Source organism: Bison bison, unplaced genomic scaffold (assembly GCF_000754665.1).
Source record: "Bison bison bison isolate TAMUID 2011002044 unplaced genomic scaffold, Bison_UMD1.0 scf7180017855357, whole genome shotgun sequence".
Classification (NCBI taxonomy): Eukaryota; Metazoa; Chordata; class Mammalia; order Artiodactyla; family Bovidae; genus Bison; species Bison bison.
The window spans coordinates 11,714-17,582 of record NW_011485930.1 but is presented as its reverse complement, the minus strand read 5'-3'; the positions used below and the strand labels follow the sequence as shown (position 1 = coordinate 17,582).

At 44.2% G+C, this 5,869-nt stretch overlaps 1 long non-coding RNA gene across 1 annotated transcript in view; it reads right to left on the bottom strand.

Annotated features, from left to right (window-relative positions):
- Positions 1–5,600, bottom strand: part of LOC105002192 — a 19,590-nt gene extending 13,990 nt beyond the window's left edge. Inside the window, exon 1 of the long non-coding RNA XR_826926.1 lies at positions 5,540–5,600. This is a non-coding gene — a long non-coding RNA (uncharacterized LOC105002192). The remainder of the gene's footprint in view (positions 1–5,539) is intronic.
- Between the last annotated feature and the right edge of the window lie 269 nt (positions 5,601–5,869).

Here is a 5,869-nt window from a genome sequence, read left to right as displayed (position 1 = left end):
AGCCCCTCTTAATATGTTTTCTCCCTTTGCATTGAGTTCACTTCCACATTTCTTCTTTGAGTCACCAAATCAAACTCTTCTCATCCCCAACTGGTTACTGTAACAAGCTGCAGCTGCATCTCTATCAAGGACGGTGCATGTACCCCCTGTGCTATGTATTTTCTTCCTCGTTTCCCGTCAGAATCTGTCGACTCCCAGACATCACAAAAAGGGCTCCAGATCACCCACAAAAGGGACGGTGCTGCAGGGGAGGCTGTGACTCTCACCCACAGCCTGAGTCAAAGCAGGACTGTGTTATAAGTGTCACCAGCTGCCCCAATGCATCATGGGAGCCAAAAGAGCAATGGTCTGAAAGTCCTAACACAGACACTTATGTGGAAGGAACACCAGTGTCTTCCTAGGGACCTGTGAGTTGTTGTTTGGTTTGGGCCTATAGAGTCAGTGACCTTTTTCACAACACTTGCAGGCTTAGCTAACCTTCCATCAGGACCTCTCTCCTCCCCTACAGCCCCCTACCTACTGTAACAAAAATCATACTTCTGACTTCAGTGTGCCGATTGGGTTTTCACCTGGCAGGGATACCAACACAACTTTTTATGCTGAAACCTCAAGATACCTGAAGAGAACGAGTTTTCAGAAAGTCCATCTTTCAATTATAATAGAAAGACTGCCTATGTAACAATGAAGATACAACAAATTAAAATATTAATAAAATGTTATTTGGAAAGTATCTAGAATGCCACACTTAAGAGAAAAAAAATTTAACACGTGGTCTATTGCCTTTCAGGTCGAATCTGCATTTTAAAAAATTAGGAGATGGGTGAGGTAATGTCTTCATGATATTGTATTTGTTGTTCTGTTTATCATTACATTATTTCTATGGTTATGCTACTTTCCAGAATGATGAGGGTGCTCCACTAATGTCTGTCTCGGCAAATACATGTTTAGAGCTTGCTATGGACTAGGAACTGTTCTCTGTGAGCTTTGCATGTTGACATGACACCCCATGGACTTTCATGCACTTAGGAGAAACTGTGTTCAATCCATATGCAGATCCATCGTAGTGTTTCATGCAGATGGGCATGTTGATCTGCCTTCTGACCCACAGTAGACTAGACACTGCACTGTATTCCAGACTGGGAGTCAGATACCATACCTGTCTGTTTCTCTCTGGCCTGGGCACCAATCTGACTCAGCTCTTGCCAGCTAGGTGACTTTTTGCAAATTCATTCACCCATTAATGTCTTTGTGTCTCTGCTCCTCAACTGCAGAAAGGGATGATAGCATTAAAAATGCTCACCTTACAGTGTTGCTATGAGTACTCAAAGACATTTGAGTACATATGGAGTACATATGCACATTCTGTACATATGGAGAGCTAAGCACGATCCAGAAGGGTGAGCTCTCTCTTCACTTCCGTTTCTGCTTGTACTCATATCCCCATGTCCCTGCCCCCATGCTTTTACCTCCCCAATCCCAACTGATCTGTGTCATCTCTGATCTGTGCCCCTGTCTTCAGACTCTGCATCCCAAAACACAGCTGAACATCTCCTCATGATTTACCTCAGAAAATATCCATATCATCACCCTTGGAATAAACAATCATGAGTATTAGTGGAAGAAATAAGAAACACAACAGAACTGGAAATGTGAAAACTACACAAGAAATAAAGCATTACTGATGATCGTTTGACTATTAACATTTTCATATCTTCATCAGATTCAGATCTTCAGAATTTGATTGAGAATTAGACTTGATAAAAATAATGGCCATGCGATTATTTCTTGGCCTTTTAATTTCCCTGGGCAATGTTTTTAAAAATTTTTATACTCATGTTCTATAACTGTCCAGTGACCACTTGCTTTCCCGTCATGATGCAAATCCTATGAAGAGGTCATTAGATGTCTAACTTCACATAGAATATTCACTAAACTTTTTCATAAGATCACATGATGAAACCCAAATATTTCCTTTAAGCTTCACAATATCCCCATAAGAAGAGGGGGATACTCACTGTGCTAAAAAAAAAACAAAAAACCAAAAACCCTCCCTCATACCTCATACACTCCATTCTTGAGGCCCTGAAAGGCCTGAAATGATAGTGCAAGGTCCATGCAGTGTGTCAAAGGTGGTCTTGACATTGTGTCTCTGGAACAATCTCCAGGAAATGTGGAACAGCAATAATATTAACAACAGTAATGACAACAGTTAGAATTGACTTGGAACATACCACATGGCACGTACTGTCCTGACAATTTCTCATGTCTTAACATGGTCAGTGGTCTACACTGCCCCATGAAGTAGTTAAATTTAATCGAAGCTAGTGTTTCCATGTGGTTAAAAGAGGAATGAGGCACAGAGGCACTACGTAACTTGTTCAGTGTCGCCCAGCAGTAAGGGAGCCACAGGTCTGGATGCACTGTGGAAAACTCTGGGTGTTCTGTATTTATTCAGTCAAGGGTAAGATCCAACAGCTACAGCAAAATATATACAATAACAGCTACCACATAACAAAAATTGATCTTACATCATAGAAATGCACACTAAATGGAAATCTGATTTCTTCAGAAATCTTTCAAATGGAGGCTTGACAAGACTGGCATCAGGATGTTTTGTAGACACGATGGTCTCAGAGCCTCCTCAGAACAGCAGACAGCATGTCAGTGAGTCTCCTAGACTGGTGGTCTTGGGTTTGTGGATCAGAGAAAGCAGGAAACCCCTGTCACATGCTCTCAATGGAGACAGAGCCAGGCAGCAGGCAAAATAAGACCATGCCTCTGCTCTGGTAGTGCCTAGACAAGTTGTCCATGTCAATCAGAATTGAGGAATTCTTTTAAAAAGTGCAGATTCCATGATCTACACTCAGTGAATCTCACTCAGTGCGTCTACAACAGTGCCCCAGAATCTGTGAGATTTCACTACACTTGGGAAACTCTCAGGGACTTTATTAAACCCCGTTGGTAGTGAGACTGTCAGCAAAATAAGGGAAATAGAGACAGAACAGATATTAGAGAAAATATATAGATAATCAACAAAACCCAAAGCTGGCTCTTTCAAAAGGTCAATATGAATTCATAAGTTTCCACCCATAAGAATAAAAAAAAAGATAACCAAAGACAAAACTCACCAATATAAGGAAAGAAATAGGTTACAGATTCCACATTTCCTAATCCAATCATTTCATCAAGGTGAATTGGGCCAAATCCAAGCAATGTGATGAAACCACTCGTTTTCTTTCTCATTGTCCTCCAGCTCCCCCTTCCTGCCTCTCTCCTTTGCCCCATTTCCTTTCTCCTTCTTAAGTCCTGCCCTCCATCAAGAGGAGCAATGTTATCCCATGATTATAACTGATGTCCGCTGCTTGGCTGACATTCAGCGTGGATGCTATCATCCCTGTAGCTGGTACACTGAAGCTCTCTGTCTCTCATGATGGACCAGAAGGTTTCACTCTAATTTCAAGTATAGGTAGGAGAGAAGGTGCAGGGCACATGTTGGAGCCTTGAGTGCTTCATCTAAGAAATGCAGAAGACCACAAACTGTGGGAGAAACAGAAACAGCAGCACCAGGCCCCTTTCAATGAGAGCTATGTGCCAAACCCAGCACATCACAGGATTCCTTGACATTCAGGAGCATGCCAAGTAGATTTCCATGCCAGGACTGTTGCATTTATTGTTCCTTCTGCCTGGAATGCTCTTCCCTTAGGTAACCCCACAGCCTGCTCCCTTACTTCCTCCAGATCTCTGCTTACTTGCCATCTTTCAGGGAGTCTTTCCCTCATTATCCCGAATAAAATAATAACATCATACCTACATACACCTTTTCCCCTGATCTAGAAATATCTTTCTTCATAGTGCCTGCCACCCTTGATTATTTACTGACCACCAAGTCTATGAAATGAGAGACTTGGTTGGTTTTGTCCTGTCACAAACTCCTCCAATAGTGTGCAGGTCTATGGCAGGCGCTCAGAAAACATTTGCTGAAGGACAGTCTGGAGCCAGGCCCTTTACACACATTGCTAACATGCACAGGTACCCTCCAAGATGGGCACTGGCCCCATTGTATTAATTATGGTACAAACTGAGATTTCAGGAGACAAGTGATACACTCAACAACACAGTCAGCATGTCAGGTTCCAAGCTTCAGAATCATATCTGCCAGCTTCCAAATCCTCAGTTCCCGGACAGAGACTTCACAGCCAAGAACATAAGAGGTTTTACATCTAACACAAAGATTCCAAACAGCTCAGATAGATACCCAGAGACACCAAAAAGAGCTCACTGAATCTCTGCACAGAGAGCACACAACTCTTCTCAGACCCTCAAACACAACTGAGACCATAACCATACACACTGTGACAAAGACGGTCCAAACAGACCAAAGTCTTCCAGACAGAAACAAATGAAAACTGCACAGATACTTCACATCATGGAGACTGACTCCCAAACCACTGGGACACTTACCGACCTAACACAAAACCCCCTAAACAGAAAGACAGAAGTTTTAATAACTCAAGAACATCATATAATCTTAAGATAAAGTTCCCAGACAAATGAAAAACTTGCAACTTATGCATAGATCCCCAAGCAGCTGATAGTTTACACCTTTACACTGACCCATCCTTAAAGCAGCACAGAGGCATCACAACTTCAGACCCAGAATCCAAACTCAGTGATCTCACATTCTGGGGTGCAGACACCTACACAGAGATCTCACACCCAGGGTCTGAAAAGCCAGCAAGCTCCAAAGATGCACATCCCGGTATACAGGCACACATCCTTGAGGCTTTGTATTATGGCTCGCAAAATCCACTCACATCAAATATCCCATCACTCACAACCCTGCCCAAAGGCTCATGGAGATCAAATGTACCCAAGCAGCACCTGTGTTGTCACACGTAGCTATACACGATCCCAAGCTGCCAGATACAGGTTATTCTCCAGGGAGAGACACCAAACTCAGGGACCTCTCCCTGGACATGAATTGCATGCATTTGTGTGAATGACCGTGCACTGCCACAAGTTCCAGACTGAGCGAGAGCTAAACAAGAATGAAACGCCGTCACCATGCACAGCCAGCGACTGCGCCAAACCTCGCCACTAAGCTATTCGACCCCTTTCGGAAAAGCAATAAAACTCGGAGGAAAATTGTATGTTCTGAAAAGTCGCGCACGCCAACGCAGGCGCACGTGTATACAGGCGCCTCTCGCCCTCAGTTCCAGGTCTGCGACCACACTGCCTGCAATCACGCAGTGGCCAATCACTCCCTAGAACGCTTCCCTGACTCCACACCCAAACCGACAGCCAGTCTCTCGCTCTGTAGTGGTCCCACCAACGAAGGGGTGGAGTTGAAAAAGAGCCGAAGAAAGTTTCCGCTTAATACCTGTGTCCACTCGGATTCGAAAGCAGTGGGAAGATGAAGAGGAGCAAATGGGGATGGACTCAGTGGCGCCATGAGTGCCGCTGCAGGGAACTGCGGTCCGTGCCGACGCGGTGTAAGGGGACCCTCTCTCTGTTGTCACACGCCCTCTCCCAATGGTACCTTCCAGAGTGGGTGGTCTTACCGCTACCCCTCGGTGGTACATCCCAGGACAGAACTGTTTCATCTCGCGTGCCCCTTGCGGGTGGGATTGGGGAACAGCAGATATAGATGCCTGTGGACCATTCCAGGAGGATTCACAAAGGGCAGAAGGGCAAGGTTAGGGGGAAAACCCCACAGATTCCTGCAATTTGGGACTCAGAAAAAAGTCTTCATAAACTGAAGATTACATCTCTATTGGGATCATTGTCTAACAGAGAACACTGAAAGCATTTTATCTATGCTGGGCATTGTGCTTGTTTGTGCTTTCCTGTTCAGTACAGAATAGGTCTC